This window comes from Bombina bombina, chromosome 8, assembly GCF_027579735.1.
Source record: "Bombina bombina isolate aBomBom1 chromosome 8, aBomBom1.pri, whole genome shotgun sequence".
Taxonomy (NCBI): Eukaryota; Metazoa; Chordata; class Amphibia; order Anura; family Bombinatoridae; genus Bombina; species Bombina bombina.
In genome coordinates this window covers 327,447,386-327,467,370 of record NC_069506.1, presented here as the reverse complement: position 1 = coordinate 327,467,370, position 19,985 = coordinate 327,447,386, and positions in this window count along the sequence as shown.

The window sequence follows — 19,985 nt, the reverse complement described above, 5'->3', positions numbered from 1 at the left end:
ACCCAGCAGAGCTGCATATAGCTCCTCCCCTCTACGTCACTCCCAGTCATTCGACCAAGGACCAACGAGAAAGGAGAAGCCAAGGGTGTAGTGGTGACTGGAGTATAATTTAAAAAATATTTACCTGCCTTAAAAAAACAGGGCGGGCCGTGGACTGATCACACTACAGAAGAAAGGAATTTATCAGGTAAGCATAAATTATGTTTTCTTCTGTTAAGTGTGATCAGTCCACGGGTCATCATTACTTCTGGGATACCAATACCAAAGCAAAAGTACACGGATGACGGGAGGGATAGGCAGGCTCTTTATACAGAAGGAACCACTGCCTGAAGAACCTTTCTCCCAAAAATAGCCTCCGAGGAAGCAAAAGTGTCAAATTTGTAAAATTTGGAAAAAGTATGAAGCGAAGACCAAGTTGCAGCCTTGCAAATCTGTTCAACAGAGGCCTCATTCTTGAAGGCCCAAGTGGAAGCCACAGCTCTAGTAGAATGAGCTGTAATTCTTTCAGGAGGCTGCTGTCCAGCAGTCTCATAAGCTAAACGTATTATGCTACGAAGCCAAAAGGAAAGAGAGGTAGCAGAAGCCTTTTGACCTCTCCTCTGACCAGAGTAAACGACAAACAGAGAAGACGTTTGTCGAAATTCCTTAGTTGCCTGTAAGTAAAATTTTAGGGCACGAACTACGTCCAGATTGTGCAGTAGACGTTCCTTCTTCGAAGAAGGATTTGGACACAAAGAAGGAACAACAATCTCTTGATTGATATTCCTGTTAGTGACTACCTTAGGTAAGAACCCAGGTTTAGTACGCAGAACTACCTTATCCGAATGAAAAATCAAATAAGGAGAATCACAATGTAAGGCTGATAACTCAGAGACTCTTCGAGCCGAGGAAATAGCCATCTAAAATAGAACTTTCCAAGATAACAACTTTATATCAATGGAATGAAGGGGTTCAAACGGAACGCCCTGTAAAACGTTAAGAACAAGGTTTAAGCTCCATGGTGGAGCAATAGTTTTAAACACAGGCTTAATCCTGGCCAAAGCCTGACAAAAAGCCTGAACCTCTGGAACTTCTGACAGACGTTTGTGTAACAAAATGGACAGAGCTGAGATCTGTCCCTTTAATGAACTAGCAGATAAACCCTTTTCTAAACCTTCTTGTAGAAAAGACAATATCCTAGGAATCCTAACCTTACTCCAAGAGTAACCTTTGGATTCACACCAATATAGGTATTTACGCCATATCTTATGGTAAATCCTTCTGGTAACAGGCTTCCTAGCCTGTATTAAGGTATCAATAACTGACTCAGAAAACCCACGTCTTGATAAAATCAAGCGTTCAATTTCCAAGCAGTCAGCTTCAGAGAAGTTAGATTTTGATGTTTGAAAGGACCCTGTATCAGGAGATCCTGTTTCAGAGGTAGAGACCAAGGTGGACAGGATGACATGTCCACCAGGTCTGCATACCAAGTCCTGCGTGGCCATGCAGGTGCTATTAGAATCACTGATGCTCTCTCCTGTTTGATTCTGGCAATCAATCGAGGAAGCATCGGGAAGGGTGGAAACACGTAAGCCATCCTGAAGTCCCAAGGTGCTGTCAGGGCATCTATCAGGACTGCTCCTGGATCCCTGGATCTGGACCCGTAACGAGGAAGCTTGGCGTTCTGTCGAGACGCCATGAGATCTATCTCTGGTTTGCCCCAACGTCGAAGTATTTGGGCAAAGACCTCCGGATGAAGCTCCCACTCCCCCGGATGAAAAGTCTGACGACTTAAGAAATCCGCCTCCCAGTTCTCCACTCCCGGAATGTGGATTGCTGACAGGTGGCAAGAGTGAGACTCTGCCCAGCGAATTATCTTTGATACTTCCATCATTGCTAGGGAGCTTCTTGTCCCTCCCTGATGGTTGATGTAAGCTACCGTCGTGATTTTGTCCGACTGAAACCTGATGAACCCCCGAGTTGTCAACTGGGGCCAAGCCAGGAGGGCATTGAGAACTGCTCTCAATTCCAGAATGTTTATTGGCAGGAGACTCTCCTCCTGACTCCATTGTCCCTGAGCTTTCAGAGAATTCCAGACGGCACCCCAACCTAGAAGGCTGGCGTCTGTTGTTACAATTGTCCAGTCTGGTCTGCTGAATGGCATCCCCCTGGACAGATGTGGCCGAGAAAGCCACCATAGAAGAGAATTTCTGGTCTCTTGATCCAGATTCAGAGAAGGGGACAAATCTGAGTAATCCCCATTCCACTGACTTAGCATGCACAGTTGCAGTGGTCTGAGGTGTAAGCGAGCAAAGGGAACTATGTCCATTGCCGCTACCATTAAGCCGATTACCTCCATGCATTGAGCCACTGACGGGTGTTGAATGGAATGAAGGGTGCGGCAAGCACTTTGAAGTCTTGTTAACCTGTCCTCTGTCAGGTAAATCTTCATTTCTACAGAATCTATAAGAGTCCCCAGGAAGGGAACTCTTGTGAGTGGAACGAGTGAACCTTTCTTTTCGTTCACCTTCCATCCATGTGACCTTAGAAAAGCCAGTACTAACTCTGTATGAGACTTGGCAGTTTGAAAGCTTGAAGCTTGTATCAGAATGTCGTCTAGGTACGGAGCTACCGAGATTCCCCGCGGTCTTAGTACCACCAGAAGAGCACCCAGAACCTTTGTGAAGATTCTTGGAGCTGTAGCCAATCCGAATGGAAGAGCTACAAACTGGTAATGCCTGTCTAGGAAGGCAAACCTTAGATACCGGTAATGATCTTTGTGAATCGGTATGTGAAGGTAAGCATCCTTTAAATCCACTGTGGTCATGTACTGACCCTTTTGGATCATGGGTAAAATTGTCCGAATAGTCTCCATTTTGAACGATGGAACTCTTAGGAATTTGTTTAGGATCTTTAAATCCAGGATTGGTCTGAAAGTTCCCTCTTTTTTGGGAACCACAAACAGATTTGAGTAAAACCCTTGTCCCTGTTCCGACCGTGGAACTGGATGGATTACTCCCATTAACAAAAGTTCTTGTACGCAGCGTAGAAACGCCTCTTTCTTTGTCTGGATTGTTGACAACCTTGACAGATGAAATCTCTCTCTTGGAGGAGATAATTTGAAGTCCAGAAGGTATCCCTGAGATATTATCTCTAGCGCCCAGGGGTCCTGGACATCTCTTGCCCGAGCCTGGGCGAAGAGAGAAAGTCTGCCCCCCACTAGATCCGATCCCGGATTGGGGGCCCTCAATTCATGCTGTTTTAGGGGCAGCAGCAGGTTTCCTGGCCTGCTTGCCCTTGTTCCAAGACTGGTTAGGTCTCCAGCTTTGTCTGTAGCGAGCAACAGATCCTTCTTGTTTTGGAGCAGTGGAAGTTGATGCTGCTCCTGCTTTGAAATTCCGAAAGGAACGAAAATTAGACTGTCTAGCCTTAGGTTTGGCTCTGTCTTGAGGCAGGGCGTGGCCCTTACCTCCTGTAATGTCAGCGATAATTTCTTTCAAACCGGGCCCAAATAAGGTCTGCCCCTTGAAAGGTATATTAAGTAATTTGGACTTAGAAGTTACATCAGCTGACCAGGATTTTAGCCACAGTGCTCTGCGCGCCTGAATGGCGAATCCGGAATTCTTAGCCGTAAGTTTAGTTAAATGTACTACGGCTTCCGAAATGAATGAATTAGCTAGCTTAAGGATTCTAAGCCTGTCCGTAATGTCGTCCAGAGTAGCTGAACTAAGGTTGTCTTCCAGAGACTCAATCCAGAATGCCGCTGCAGCCGTGACCGGCGCAATGCATGCAAGGGGTTGCAATATAAAACCTTGTTGAACAAACATTTTCTTAAGGTAACCCTCTAACTTTTTATCCATTGGATCTGAAAAGGCACAGCTATCCTCCACCAGGATAGTGGTACGCTTAGCTAAAGTAGAAACTGCTCCCTCCACCTTAGGGACCGTTTGCCATAAGTCCCGTGTGGTGGTGTCTATTGGAAACATCTTTCTAAATATCGGAGGGGGTGAGAACGGCACACCGGGTCTATCCCACTCCTTAGTAATAATTTCAGTTAGTCTCTTAGGTATAGGAAAAACGTCAGTACTTGTTGGTACAGCAAAATATTTATCCAACCTACACATTTTCTCTGGTATTGCAACTGTGTTACAATCATTCAGAGCCGCTAACACCTCCCCTAGTAATACACGGAGGTTTTCCAGCTTAAATTTAAAATTTGAAATATCTGAATCCAATCTGTTTGGATCAGAACCGTCAGCCGCAGAATGAAGCTCTCCGTCCTCATGTTCTGCAAGTTGTGACGCAGTATCTGACATGGCCCTAGCATTATCAGCGCACTCTGTTCTCACCCCAGAGTGATCACGCTTGCCTCTTAGCTCTGGTAATTTAGCCAAAACCTCAGTCATAACAGTAGCCATATCTTGTAATGTTATTTGTAATGGCCGCCCAGATGTACTGGGCGCCACAATATTGCGCATCTCCCGAGCGGGAGATGCAGGTACTGTCGCGTGAGGCGAGTTAGTCGGCATAACTCTCCCCTCGTTGTTTGGTGAAATTTGTTCAATTTGTACAGATTGACTTTTATTTAAAGTAGCATCAATACAGTTAGTACATAAATTTCTATTGGGCTCCACTTTGGCGTTAGCACAAATAGTAAAGGTCTCATCCTCTGAATCAGACATGTTTAACACACTAGCAACTAAACTTGCAACTTGGAAATATTATTCAAGTAAAATACAATGAAAAACGTACTGTGCCTAAGAAGCACAGAAAGATATATGACAGTTGAAATCAATAAACTGAAAAGGTTACAGCATCAAACTTTGTAAAAACAAAACACAATTTTAGCAAAGGCTTGTTCCCATTAGCAAAGAATAACTAACCCTGATGGCATAAAAAAGTTAAAGAATAAACGTTTTTTTATCACAGTCAACTACAATCTCACAGCTCTGTTGTGAAGATTACTTCCCTCAAACAAGCTTTGAAGACCCCTGAGTTCTGTAAGATGAACCGGAACATGCAGGAAAAAACAATGAGCTCCTGACTGAAATTTTTGATGCGTAGCAAAAGCGCCAAAAAAAGGCCCCTCCCCCTCACACACAACAGTGAGAGAGATCAGTAAACTGTCAGAATTAGATCAAGCAACTGCCAAGTGGAAAAATAGTGCCCAAACATTTTATTCACCCAGTACCTCAGAAAATGAAAACGATTTTACATTCCAGCAAAAACGTTTAACATAAATTAAGAGTTATTAAAAAGCCTGTTGCTTGCAAATAGGCTAAAGTCTTATATACACAGTGTAATTCCAGTGAAGTACCATTCCCCAGAATACTCCAATGTAAAATATACATACATGATATTATATTGGTATGGCAGGATTTTCTCATCAATTCCATTGTCAGAAAATAAAAGCTGCCACATACCTCTTTGCAGATTAATCTGCCCGCTGTCCCCTGATCTGAAGTTTACACCTCTCCTCAGATGGCCGAGAAACAGCAATATGATCTTAACTACTCCGGCTAAAATCATAGAAAAAACTCTGGTAGATTCTTCTTCAAACTCTACCAGAGAAGGAATAACACACTCCGGTGCTATTAAAAATAACAAACTTTTGATTGAAGAAATAAAACTAAATAAAATCACCATAGTCCTCTCACACATCCTATCTAGTCGTTGGGTGCAAGAGAATGACTGGGAGTGACGTAGAGGGGAGGAGCTATATGCAGCTCTGCTGGGTGAATCCTCTTGCACTTCCTGTTGGGGAGGAGTAATATCCCAGAAGTAATGATGACCCATGGACTGATCACACTTAACAGAAGAAATAGGCTTTTGTGCTACTGCTGGCTTATAGAAGTAGCACTAGATACTTTATTTACAGCTACACTGCTGATCAGTTGCTCCTCTGCTGTCCTAAAGAAGTTCACAATGGGAAAGAGCAAACAGATTTTCAATAACAAAAAAATTCCAAACTGTGCAATGGCCAAACATAATAAAGTAAAAAATTTTTTTTTGTGACTAACACTTTGTTCAGAAAATTTTTTTGGTCTGTGCACACAGTGCCAATTTCTGTAACATACTCTAATTTTTTTTCTTCATAAAATTGATTCTGGGACTGTATAGCACCATAATATTTTGGCTTCCACATACATTGAATAACAAATTGCTCTTTGCTTTAACAACTTTTTGATTATTATCACTAAAATGTTTCTTTAAAACCCAGCTAGTTTGCAACCTTACAGAACGAACAGTAGAGATATCTGCCAGAGTTCCCTCTAAGGCCAGTTTTGTGAGCGACCCAGCAGTGAAACAGTTAATTAGAGCAATTAGCAAACACTACACAATACAGACTGCAAGGTGGGGTTCCCTTATTAACTGTTTCAATGCTGGGTTGCTAACAAAACTGACCTTAGAGAGAACAACGGTCTGGACATATCTTAGACAAATCCAGATGCCAAAATAACAATTATTGTGATAGGTACTAGTAGTATCCTTTTGCAAGTTTCCTCTGGTTTTCATGTCTGAAGAAGTAGCTTCACTTGTGTAGAGATTCTAGGATTTCATTTTAGTGCCATTAAATTATTCAGCTGCCAAAACACAAACGTCACAGGAATTTTTGGCAACAGCGTCACAGATTGTGTTTCCAAGTATAGATTTATTCATCCAACATCATTATGGCACAGTATTGTGTTCCAGGAAATGTGTGAACATTGAGATAAATAATGAAAGTTTGTTAGTTAAATGGGAAATTAGGAGTTATAATAATAGGAATGATTACTCTAAGGGATTGGTGACAAAAAATGTTTGTTCAGTATTCCCTGAAATGAGGAATATTTTAATCATTTCCACATAACTTGGCTAATTAAGTGGAGGGGATTTCTGTTATTCTGGGTAATTAACCAGACATTATAAAAAATGCACATTCAACACTTTTAGCAAGTAATAAAAAAATAAAAGGAACTTAAAATCAAACAGCAATATATTGTCATTATTTGATTTTGCCCCCGTTTACTGTAATTTAAATCTGAAAATTGTGGGTGTTGCAATTCCTGCATCAATTGGGACTGCACACCACAGATTTCAGATGCCTAACCCTGCAACATGCTACAGTGATTGATAATGTATGTGTATCTCTAACAGGTCTTTTGAAGGGGTACTTAAAAACAAGGCAAATATTACTACCACAATCAGATATACTTTAAATTACAGTATATATATTATTTATTAAGAGATTAGAGCATGCAATTATAAGACAGTTTTCAATTTAATCCTAATATCAAATGTACTTCACTCTCTTGGTAGCCTTTGTTGAAAAGCAAACCTAGGTAGGCTCAGATGCAGCAATGCACTATTGTGAGCAAGCTGCTGATTTGTTGCTAAACACATATGCCTCTTGTTATGGCTCACCAGATGTGTTCAACTAACTCCCAATACTGGATTTCTGCTCTATAGCGGCCTTTAGGGTAAAACACATAGCTAAAGGCAAGCTGTAGAGCAACAATAAAATTATCTAACAGAGAATTTTCTTTTTGCACTTTTATGTCCCTTTAATTATGAATATATACTGTGTATAAATAAACCAAGGGTTTTATGTCCATTTAAGTCATTAAAACTATTTGAGATCATTGTTCTCAACTCCCAGTTCATAAAATATACATATTGTATTGATTTGTATTTTAATGGTACATTCACTTTTCATCACTGCCTAAACAGTCTCCTTGTAACTATTTTAAAATGCAAGTTTTGCTAAAGTAGTCTTAAAGGGGTAGGAAAGTGAAACTTGCATGATTCATATAGAGCAGGTCATTTTAAGAAACTTTGAAATACACTTCTATTTACAAATGTGCTATGTCCTCTTGGTATCCCTTGTTAAAAATGAATATGCACATATGTCTCTCGTGATTGGCAATAGTGCAATGCTGCTCCTTCAGCAAAGGATAACAAGAAAATGAAACAAATTTGTATGTTCAATCCAAATCATGACAAAAAACATGTTTGGGGTTTCCTGTCCCTTTAATGCATCTTTATATTCTACAAGAAGTTCTGTCCTTTTACGCAGTATCGGGTTACAGTATAAGCAGAATTTTCCTTACATGATAGTAATATGCACGTTTTGACATCACAGTTAGCACCAGGTGGAAATTATGAGGATAAGTGATATTATAGTAGCTACTACTATTTGGAGATGACATTTTTTTATTTGGACACATATCATTTGGCCAACAACATTACAAAAGCAGGTAACCATAAAAAGGATCTATTTTTGTTTTTAAAATGTTGATAAATGCAGAACATACTTCCTTAATGATATCTAAGTGATCCTTGTACAGTTGCTGTTATATTACACTTGTACATGTCACAAGCAGCATCCAATGTTTGTGATAACAGCTAAATTCATAAAGGGAACCTGGAACTGCCCAATCAACCACCAAAACCAAATAATGAAATAGCTAAAACCCCATCGTTGACCACAGTACCAGAGCTAATCACAGCTATCCAGCCCTGTATTCCCCTACAGATTTATAAATCTAAGAAAGTCTGGTGATGAGAAATAACATTTATGTATTGAATATAATATGAATATCATCATTTGCAATTTATATTGCTTACTCCTAATTCACACAGTATCAGGCTCTATCATGACAGTCAGAATATCAACAGCACAGAACAGTGTTTATCCAGCAGCAGTTCCCAGTGCACACCAACAGGCAAGATTTTCCTGATATCTGAACTACAGCCTTCCAATACTCCCACCATAGAAGAATCCCAGCACCATGTTAAGGGTAAATTTGCAAAATCAGGGGCTTATAATTGAAGTGGTGCCACTCTTCAAAAAGGGTAGCAGGGTTGATCCAGGAAGCTATAGACCATTTAGTCTGACATCAACAGTGGGGAAGATATTTGAAGGGATTATAAGGGATTTTATTGATGAGCATATTCATGTAAACAAGATTATGAGTTCAAATCAGCACGGTTTTATGCGAAATAGTTATTGTCAAACAAATCTAATTAGATTCTACAAGGAAGTAACTGGCCTCCCTCTCTCCCGCCTCTCTCCCCTTCAATCCATCCTAAATGCATCTGCCAGGCTAATCCACCTCTCTCAACGCTCTGTTTCTGCTGTCTTTTATTGTATTGTTTCTCCGTTGTACTTCTATCCTTGTACCCATGGGAATCTGTTGGAACTTTATAAATAAAGAATAATAATAAGTAAGTAAAACTATAGATAAAGGGGAATCAGTTGATTGTTGTAAATGGAAAATGAGATTTAGGGGCACATTTATCAAGCTCCGTATGAAGTAATCAAGAAGTTATAAAGCAGCGATCTAAAGACCGCAGCTCCATAACTTGTCCGCCTGCTCTAAGATGGCAGACAGAAATCAACCCGATCGAATACGATCGGGTTGATTGACACCCCTGCTAGCGGCCCATTGGCCGCAAATCTGCAGGGGGCGGCATTGCACCAGCAGTTCGCTGGTGCAATGATAAATGCAGACAGCGTATACTATTGGCATTTATCGATGTGCAGCAGACATGATATGCTACTTTGTATCATGTTCGCCCGCACATTGGTAAATAAGCCCCTCAATACGGGAAAATGCAAGGTTCTACATTGTGGAAGTAAAAATAAGCAGGCATTGTATTTAAATGGAACAATACTTAGTCAAACAGAGGAGAAAAGGGATGTGGGAGTAGTAATAGATACAACTGAAACTAAAGATGGGTGCACAATGCAGGGCAGCGGCTTCCAAGGCTAATAATAAACTAGCATGTATTACTCACCTTGAGTTTTCATTAGTTAAATAAATCATTTTGGCAAATTAGTTTAGTTAAGTTTAAAAAAAAAAAATCGTTTCGGCAAATTTGTTATGTTAAGTTAAATAATTTTTTCGGATCCGTTCGTTATTTCGGATCCATTCTTTATTGATATTCATTATTCTATTCTAAAGTTTAGAATAGAATAATGCATATGAATAAAGAAGGGATCCGAAAAAAAGAAAGGATCCGAAAAAACTATTTAACTTAACTTAACTAATATGTCGCATATTGCCTAAACAAAAAATTATCTAAAACTGCCGCCGCCACCACCCCCCACATAGCCGACACTAAATAAAGCTAAAAAACCCTAATACGCCATCCCCCCACATCACCAATACTAACTAAACCTATTAACCCCTAAACCGTCACCCCCTCCACATTGCCGACACTAACTAAACCTATTAACCCCTAAACCACCATTCCCCGACATCGCCAACACTAACTAAACCTATTAACCCCTAAATCACAGTTCCCCAACATTGCTGACACTAACTAAACCTAATAACCCCTAAACTGCAGTTCCCTCTATTGCTCACAGGGGTGGAGGCATAGCCGCCCATAGCTCACATCGGCTGAGGGCAAAGCCGCCCATAGCTCACAGGGGTTGAGGGCAGACCCACCCAGCACTATGGAATTTGGTGCGCTATACAAATACATGATAATAATAATAATAATAATAGCTCACAGGGGCTGAGGGCAGAGCCGCTCATAGCTCACATCGGCTGAGGGCAAAGCCGCCCATAGCTCACAGGGGTTGAGGGCAGACCCACCCAGCACTATGGAATTTGGCGCGCTATACAAATACATGATAATAATAATAATAATAATAATAGCTCACAGGGGCTGAGGGCAGAGCCGCTCATAGCTCACAGGGGCTGAGGGCAGAGCCGCTCATAGCTCACAGGGGTTGAGGGCAGAGTCCCCCATAGCTCACAGGGGTTGAGGGCAGAGCCGCTCATAGCTCACAGGGGTTGAGGGCAGAGTCCCCCATAGCTCACAGCGGCTGAGGGCAGAGTCCCCCATAGCTCACAGGGGTTGAGGGCAGAGCCGCCCAGCACTATGGAATTTGGCGGCGCTATACAAATACATGATGATAATAATAATAATAATAGCACACAGGGGCTGAGGGCAGAGCCGCTCATAGCTCACAGGGGTTGAGGGCAGAGTCCCCCATAGCTCACAGCAGCTGAGGGCAGGGTCCCCCATAGCTCACAGGGGTTGAGGGCAGACCCGCCCAGCACTATGGAATTTGGCGGCGCTAAATAATAATAATAGCTCATAGGGGCTGAGGGCAGAGCCGCTCATAGCTCACAGGGGCTGAGGGCAGAGCCACCCATAGCTCACAGGGGCTGAGGGCAAAGCCGCCCATAGCTCAAAGGGGCTGAGGGCAGAGCCGCCCATAGCTCACAGGGGCTGAAGGCAGAGCTGCCCATAGCTCACAGGGGCTGAAGGCAGAGCCGCCCATAGCTCACAGGGGCTGAAGGCAGAGCCGCCCATAGCTCACAGGGGCTGAAGGCAGAGCCGCCCATAGCTCACAGAGGGCCTGATGATCAAGAACTCACTGGCATGGAGAGAAATCACCCAAAATCTTTAGGATCTTTTTTAAGCATTGAAATGTAATATATGTGTCTCCCCATCACATATAAATCCTTCATAACTAGGTCAATGGAAATCAAGGTAAACATTTTCATTAGAGGGACCTCATAGTTCTGACAAGACTTCTTAGTTAATCTAACCAGAGGGAGAGAGAAGAGCTCTATTACTCAAAACATGAGAGAGCTCAAGGGAGTAACCCACCAATATCCATCAATCTCTGTCATACGTTAATGTAATGACCCAGCTGTAACTCAAACCAACCTACAGTGGTGATAGATGAATTACTGTCACAATAGACAGCAGCAGTCTGTGCCTAATGATATCTATATGTTGTTGGGCCAGGGGGAAATCACATTAATCACATTCTCAGCAGAATTGATCAAGATTTAAATATAAAATGTGTGATGTATAAAAGTATGTTACAAAATGTAATGTTAGGTGTGTTTACTAAAGCTATTTCTTCACAAGAATATTTATTTTTATTCACTCATTTTTTCTTTACCAAGGATACACGTTGTTTAATTTGTTATGGAAAGCAAACTATTAAGTGAGACTTGCTAAATTTTCAAAGAAAAAACTATAAAGTGCTGAGAACAAGGACTTTAAAAGGTCATAATAGTGCAAACTGAAACGTGCATAAGTGCATTCCAGTTTTGAATAGAAGTATTTTTGTAATATACTTGTAGCAAACATACTTGTACAAAAAGCTACCGCTGTTTCAGTGGCATATGCACATATGCTGTGTGCAGCCTCATCCAACACTGTGTCTAGTGGTTGTTCTAGGGGCTGGGCAATCTTCTATTTTGCACCCCACTGGGCTGAGGAGGAAAGTACAAAGATAAGACGACTACTCTCTGCCTCTGTCCTTGGACAACCCATAATAACTACACCTTTAATCGCCCTGTAGGTGGAAGACCTGCCACTCCACCCAGGAGTGTTTTCCCCCATAAGATTTCTGGAACCACGACTAAATTAATTCAATTTTCCTCATACACAAAGCCGCTGATGACTCTCTGATTAAACAGCATATTATATATAGAGAGACAGATAGATGATAGATAGATCTGAGACAGTGATAACTTGTGATACTAGAATTTTTTTTTACTGCTAATCCTTTTGTTTTAGTATGCTTTTTCTTTGTCTTGTTTTAGCGAGTACTCTATGTGTAACGCTGTGCAATTTCTTGGCACAATACAAATAAAAATTATAATTTTTTAGAAATTACAGTAGTTATGCTGTATTATTCATTATCAGCTAGATTATGAGTTTTGAGCGCTATAGGGAAATTAACGACCGCCAAAAACTTCCCTATAGCGCTGCTATTACAGGTTTTGTAAAACCCGGCTTGCGCGGGCGATATGGTTGCATTGAGCTCCATACCTCACCCAAATGCAAGGGGTGTTTTGACATGCTCATGCACGATCTCCCCATAGACATCAATGGGGAGAGTCGCCTAAAAAAAGCCTAATACCTACGATCACGGAAACAAAAGCTCCGTAACGCAGCCCCATTGATGTCTATGGGGAAAGACAAAGTTATGTTTAAACCTAACACCCTAAGATAAAAACCAAGTCTAAACACACCTAATCTTCTGCCCCTAACATCGCCGCAACCTACATAATGATATTAACCCCTAATCTGCTGCCCCTAACATCGCCGCCACCTAAATAAAACTATTAACCCCTAATCTGCCACTCCTGATATTGCCACCATCTACATTACAGTTATTAACCCCTAATCTACCGCCCCCAGGGGTGTATTAAGGCCTAGGCCAACAAGGCCCATGCCTAGGGTGGCAAATTGAGGGGGGGCGGCAAAGGGAAGCGTGGCAGGACTTTTGCAAACTATATTGTCATGTCTTAAGTACCGTCAGTGTGTGAGTTTTCACATGGGCTCTGTGGCCGGGATCGCTTAGTAAGCAATGCAACAGTCTCAAAAGTGATCCAAGTGGTAAGTCTCCACTCCAAGTCTCCAACCAAGCTGTCCCTATTTCATCTGAGTCCAGTCCGACTATCTCCGCTGTTTGCTGCCTCAAGGTAGGACCGCAGCTACAATTCTTATGTATGTAGCTGCTGTTCCTACATGGGGCCAACAAGGGGTGGACTGGGCTCTCTGTTACGGCTGCGTTGCCATTTTACAATGTGAGTGAGCAGGGGACATACTTTAATACAGCGGCCGTGAGACAGTCGTTGTATGTAGTAAGAGAGACAATCGCTGGCTCCTGTAAATCTAAATGATCCGGCCAGGGGTGGGAGGAACAGAACCTCAGACTGCGAGCTCCCATTCGACGCTCCCCGATACTCATCACTTCCTCCCAGCGCGAGTCCCAGTATCCTATGCAGATGCACGTGAGGGAAGCAGCGAGCTCAGTGCTGAGGGAGACAAGCAGCAGCGATGCTAGACTAGTCACAGTCCTACGGAGGTGTCTGGTGAGCAAACACATCACCAGTTAGTTATGTAATAATAGATTTTATGCTGTTGAAAGGTCTGTAAATAGAAAAAGTTAGCGCATTTTCCTCAGCTAAATCAATAGGACCAGTCTCCTAGTATATTTAGCTGAGATGTCTTAATTCATCTGATCTGAAGAACAATCAGTTTCCTTCTGCAGCTTGCAGTCTTAATAGTAGTGACCTTTTTCTCAACAAATTTCGCCTTTTTAATGTACATTTTTAATGACCAGGGAGCAGGGACATATAATATGATTTTTTTATATGGTAACCATATATCCCTAAAGAGTAGCACATGTTTTTATTTAATACTTTTTTTACTATGCTTTATATAACATTTATTTTAAAATAATAAAAGGTTCTTTTTATTGTCAAAATTATGTATTTATATTTTATTTGTTTTTTCTTTTTTGTTTTGTTTTTACTATGGTATGATTATACATTTATTTCCCCCTTTGTGGTTAACACTTTTGAATACTTCATTATATGTTTAACATCTAAACCAATAATCGTTAACTAAAGGTATTGAGGTTCGAAATAATCTTGGCAACAGCAGATAAAGCTAAACTCCATCAGCAATCCATTCATCAATATAATTAATTCACACATTCATCCATTTACCCATTCAGTCAAAAAAAATCCTAAAACCGTAGGTGGTGTGGGGGGGGGCAGCAGAACTTTGAGTGCCTAGGGCAGCACAAAATCTAAATACGCCACTGACCGCCCCCAATATCGCCGCCACTATACTAAAGTTATTAACCCCTAAACCTCTGGCCTCCCACATCACTAACACTAAATATATTAACCCCTAAACCTAACCCTAAGCATAAACCTAACGTAACCCTAACCTAAGTCTAATCCTACCCCCCTAACTTAAATATAATTAAAATAAATCTAAATAAAACTTACAATTATTACCTAAATAATTCCTATTTAAAATGAAATACTTACCTATAAAATAAAACCTAAGCTAGGTACAATATAACTGATGGTTATATTGTAGCTAGCTTAGGTTTTATTTTTATTTCACAGCTAAGTTTGTATTTATTTTAAACTAGGTAGACTAGTTAGTAAATAGTTATTAACTATTTAATTCTACCTAGTTAAAATAAATACAAAGTTACCTGTAAAATAAAACCTAACCTGCCTTACACTAAAACCTAACATTACAATAAAATAAATTAAATTATATATCTAAATTACAAAAAATAAACAAAATTATCAAAAATAAAAATGAATTACTCCTTATCTACTAGCCCTATCAAAATAAAAAAGCCCCCCAAAATAAAAAAAACCCTAGCCTACACTAAACTGCCAAAAGCCCTTTTACGAAGTTCCCAAACCCTAAGCTAAAAATAAAACCCACCCAAAAAACTCTTAAAAAACCTAACACTAGCCCCCGAAGATCCACTTACAGTTTTCGTCCGGACATCCATCCAAATCCAGCCGGCAAAGTCCTCATCCAAGTGGGCAGACGTCCTCATTGAAGCGGCCAGAAGTCTTCATCCAGACGGCATCTTCAATCTTCATCCATCAGGCGCGGAGTGGGTCCATCTTCAAGACATCCGGCGCGGAGCATCCTCTTCTTCTGATGGTCGCTGAAGAATGAAGTTTCCCTTTAAGTGACATCCAAGATGGCATCCCTTACATTCCGATTGGCTGATAGAATCAGCCAATAGGAATTAAAGGTGAAAAAATCCTATTGGCTGTTGCAATCAGCCAATAGGATTGAGCTTAAATCCTATTGGCTGATCCAATCAGCCAATAGATTTGAGCTTGCATTCTATTGGCTGATTAGAATAACTCATAACTATTGACTTTAGATGGCGGTACGAAACTTGTGGTTATAGAGTGTACCGCTCACTTTTTGGCCTCCCAGGCAAACTCGTAATACCGGTGCTATGGGGGGTCCCAAAGTGCGGTACTGACGTTGTGTGACGGTCAAAAAGGTGTGCGGTACACCTATACCTGCAAGACTTGTAATAGCTGTGTTAGGGAAAAAGCATCGTTATGAATAACGATGCTTTTTCACTCATAAAGCAAAACTCGTAATCTAGCTGTATGTTAATTTCTGAATATATAGTAAATAATAAAATAATAATAATAATAATAATAATAATAATAATAATAATAGGAACTTCCATAAATCCTAAAATCAATAAAAGAAAATTAAAATCATAAATAAATACAAATCAATATAGCAACCAAATATTCATATTATATAATGTGCCATTACAATCCTACAAAACTCTTGTGGTTTGTAGCTATTAAAATGTTAAAAAAATAAATTTTCTTAGAAAAGTATTTGGTATTATAAAAAATGCTTTCAAAGCTATATTAAGCCTAAACATTTTTTATCAGACAAAAATGAATGAAAAACACTACAATAAAAAATGTTTTTAGCGATTAAAATGGATATGGAAATTAACATGATCAGCTATTTGCTCCTACAGCTCTGTCGTCGGACACTGACACGTGCAACCCACAAAAAAATAAAATAAATAGCAAAGTTTTTTATAAAACAAAACAATGTTTTTGATTTTTTTTTTTAGGTATTAAAATGTAAAAATGCCACTTTTTCATCTCATAATATAATCTAACAATGTAACTTTATAATGGTTATTAACAAATACACAAAGTGTTTATTATATTAAACTAGATTGATAAGAAGACAAGTAATAGAATATATTGTAATATTGTGAGTTTCAGGCCTGGGAATCTGAAATATTACAAATGTTGTCCACAAAAAAATGTTTAACACATTATAAAAAGCATTTCAAAGAATTGTTTTTGAATATGATAAGAGGAAAACAGTTTAGAGTTTGTGGGGACATTTTTTGGTGGTATTAGTAATAAATAATGTGTTGTTTAATATTGTGTAGATTATATGTAGTCAGGTTCTATCATTGTAATGTCATGTATTATTAGCTTGCTTGTAAATGAGAGAGTGATGTTCCCTTTGTTAAATGTCTTGCACAAAATAATATTTTAACTACAGCACAAGGATTTTGAGCTCCCCATATTCAAAACTAAGACTCAGTAAAGAACTAAAATGCAGTGCATAATGTTTTATTGTCTACATATTTCAAAATGTATTTTTACACAAAAGGACAATAATATAACAAATATTATATAATGTGTTTAAAAGGGACATTAAACACTAAATAAATGCTAGATAGAATGATGCATTCAAAGAAAAGATTAGTCTGAGAAAAACATCTGGATGATTTTTTAAAGTTTTGTTAGCTGATTAAATATTGACAAAATAAATGTAAACTTTTAGTGTCTATAAAACAATGGGAGCTGCCATGTTGTAACTTAGGTTACCTTCTCTGCTGTGGCCAATTAGGGACAGTTATAAATAGGTCACTAGATTGTGCAGCCAATGGCTGTGTGGAATATAACAGCGTGCTGCACTTCCATTTCCAATTTTCAGAATGGAATTACAGGAAAAGGGGACAAAATAAAAAAAAAGTATATTGCAGAGTTGTTTTTTTAAAAAAAAAAAAATATATATATATATTATTATTATCAGGTATTTGTAGAGCGCCAACAGATTCTGCAGCGCTGTAAACATAGTCGGTGTACAGGATAGCTTTTGCAGGGGTCAAGTGGGTAGAGGGCCCTGCCGAGAGTTACACTGTTGTAGTCAGCTCTTATGAAGCGATCTGTAAACAGCTGGGCCCATAGGCTTACAATCTAAGGGGTTCAAAGGGAAAGCAATGGCGTTAGGAAAGGTTAGTGTTGGTTGTATGCATCCCTGAATAGTAGAGTTTTTAGGGAGTGCTTGAAGCTGTTAAAACTAGGGGAGAGTCTTATGGAGCGAGGCAGGGAATTCCACAAGATGGGGGCCAGTCTGGAGAAGTCCTGTAAACGGGAATGTGAGGAAGTAACAAAAGAGGAGGAGAGGAGGAGATCCTGAGCTGATCGAAGGGGACGGGAGGGAGAGTATCTAGAGACAAGTTCTGAGATGTAGGGGGGAGCAGTGCAGTTGAGAGCTTTATATGTCAGGGTGAGGATTTTATGTTTAATCCTAGAGGCAAGAGGAAGCCAGTGAAGGGATTGGCAGAGAGGTGCAGCAGATGAAGAGCGACGAGTAAGGAAGATGAGTCTGGCAGAGGCATTCATTAAGGATTGTAAAGGAGCTAGGCAGCAGGTGGGGAGACCAGAGAGGACAGAGTTGCAGTAATCAAGGCGGGAAAGAATGAGAGAGTGGGCTAAAATCTTAGTTGTGTCTTGTGTAAGGAAGTGGCTAATTTTAGCAATGTTTTTAAGGTGGAAGCGGCAGGCTTTAGCCAATGACTGAATGTGAGGAGTGAAGGAAAGATCTGAGTCAAGTGTGACCATAAGACATCGGGCGTGCTGGGTAGGGGTGATGATGGAATTATCAACAGTTATAGAAATTTTGGGGGTGGAGACATTGGAAGAAGGGGGAAAAATAAGGAGTTCAGTTTTGGAGAGATTTAGCTTAAGGTATTGAGAGGACATCCAAGATGAGATGTGAGAAAGACAGTTAGTGACACGGGTTAGTAAGGAAGGAGGTAGGTCTGGTGCAGAGAGGTAGATTTGGGTGTCATCGGCATACAAATGGTATTGAAAACCATGGGACTTTATTAAGGAACCTAGTGACGACGTGTAGATTGAAAAGAGAAGGGGACCAAGGACAGAGCCTTGAGGTACCCCAACAGAAAGTGGTAACGGGGCAGAGGATGCTCCGGAGAAGGCTACACTAAATATATATATATATACACACATATACACACACACTTTATCATTTTATATTAACATCTAAAAGTGTTTAATGTCCCTTTTAAAAGAGCCAGTTTTAAAAATGTCTATAATTCCATTACTAAAGTAGAGGTGTTCTAAAGTTAAAAAACAAAACAAACAAACAAAAAAAAACTATTTGTTTTGCAAGCAGACTGATGACAACACCATCATCCCTCAGTTTGAAAATCATTTAAATTTATGAAGCCAGGACAACTATACACTGCTCTTTGCTTTCAATGGAAAAGCCAACCCTGCTGTTAGTCTGGAGGTAGGCTGCAGTGTGACAGGTAAGTACATTATTGTGCTGCAGTGTGACAGGTAAGATTTGTATGGTTCAATTAATTTATGGCAAAAAAACAAAACATCTTGTGCAATGCTCCAAACCTACTATTAAAGAGCAAGATATAAAAATGTAAGAAACATGAATATAGAATTAGTCACAATACTATACTGAGGTTTAGCTTATATACAAGGCAGCAAGAACATAAAGAGGCACAATGTACTCAAGCAAGCAGCTGTTAAGAGTTTAAGCTTCTGCACAGAAACTCTTTAAAATGGGCTGAGCTCTTTTGTGGTTTACCCTGCTTAGATGTTCATTTCTGTTGCAGCTTCTCGTTTGCATAGCTTTTCAATAGCAAACACTGCAGTATTTGCAAAAGGCTAAAACAGCCATTTCAAATGACTAAATAATTAGCTAATTGTAAACAGGTTAATACACTCAATCAGGTAAAATTGATAATTGGGAACACATTAAAGGAGACAAAAGATTGGTCACAATATCCCTTAAAGTCTTATTTTATATAGGTATAGTACAGATGTTGTTTATAGATGGGCCCTACTATCCCTACATTTATTTGTTTATGTATGTCTTATGTATTTTTTAACCTAATTCATGTACCCAGTGCTGAAGAATTTGTTAGATGCTTTAAAAATAAATACTATTATAAGCAATGGTCTATATACTATTATATATACTATTATAAGCAATGGACTAAAAAATAAATAAAAGTAAAAATTTCAGAGGTAAATTACAGCAAAACAAAGTAAAAATAAATCATTAATGTATACTGTAAAAAAGTTAATGGGGAATTTTTACTTTTAAACAAAATAAGTATGCCCAGCCACTGTATAGTGCATACTGTATATGACATACTGTATAGAACATTCTGTATAGTAAATATTGTATAATACATACTGTATAGCACATACTGTATAGTAAATAATGTATAATACATACTGTATAATGCATACTGTATAATACATACTATATAATACATACTGTGTAGTAAATATTGTATAATACATACTGTATAGCACATACTGTATAGTAAATATTGTATAATACATACTATATAATACATACTGTGTAGTAAATAT